Raw genomic sequence first — 814 nt, 5'->3', positions numbered from 1 at the left:
TGTTTCTGTGGCTCTGCGTTCCCATTCACGCACATGCTCGCGAGGAGGTCGAGTAGGGTCACTTCAGGAAGAACAGGTCTGTTGTTGCCGCCCAAATGGAGGGCGAATTGGAACTCCCAATCACAGGAACGTCATAGAAGAGTTTGCGTGCACACACACATTTAACGGTGTACATTTCTCACACACACATTTAACGGTATACATTTCTCACACATATGACCCTCATGAGACCAGATCCAGTGTTGCCAGATTGGGCGGGTGCCCGCCCAATTGGGCTTCTTTTATATCGTTCGGCGGGGGAAAATAAGCTGTAGGCGGGTAAATAACATTTTGAGTTCAATGGTTCTCTATGAGAAAAACGTCATCGGCCGTTTTTTTGCTGAAGACGGCGGGGTGATTGGGCGGAAATCAGTCAACCCAATCTGGCAACACTGACCAGATCATTGCCCCAGTGGTCTATCATTTTCACCAAGTCCAGGTGTAATATGAGAACTCTAATACAATGTGTACTCAGTATCGGTGAACGTGACATTTTGAGATGAGATTGCCTCGTCATCAGATCCATTCAGAGCAGTTCTAGTGATATTTTAATATTTTAATCGTCAGAGAAATGCAGAGAGTCTGGTGTGATCATGCAGTGTGGTCAGTATATTTCTGCCTCAGATCAATGTCAGTATTTTATATATTATATGTATATATGTGTGTGTGTGTGTGTGTGTGTATTTTATTCATCATGTACTGTATATACAGTATGTGTGTGTGTGTGCACGGTATATACTGCACATTCTCCAATATTTATACACGGGTATATTTT

This window comes from Sardina pilchardus, chromosome 18, assembly GCF_963854185.1.
Source record: "Sardina pilchardus chromosome 18, fSarPil1.1, whole genome shotgun sequence".
Lineage (NCBI taxonomy): Eukaryota > Metazoa > Chordata > Actinopteri > Clupeiformes > Clupeidae > Sardina > Sardina pilchardus.
This window is presented reverse-complemented; position numbering follows the sequence as displayed.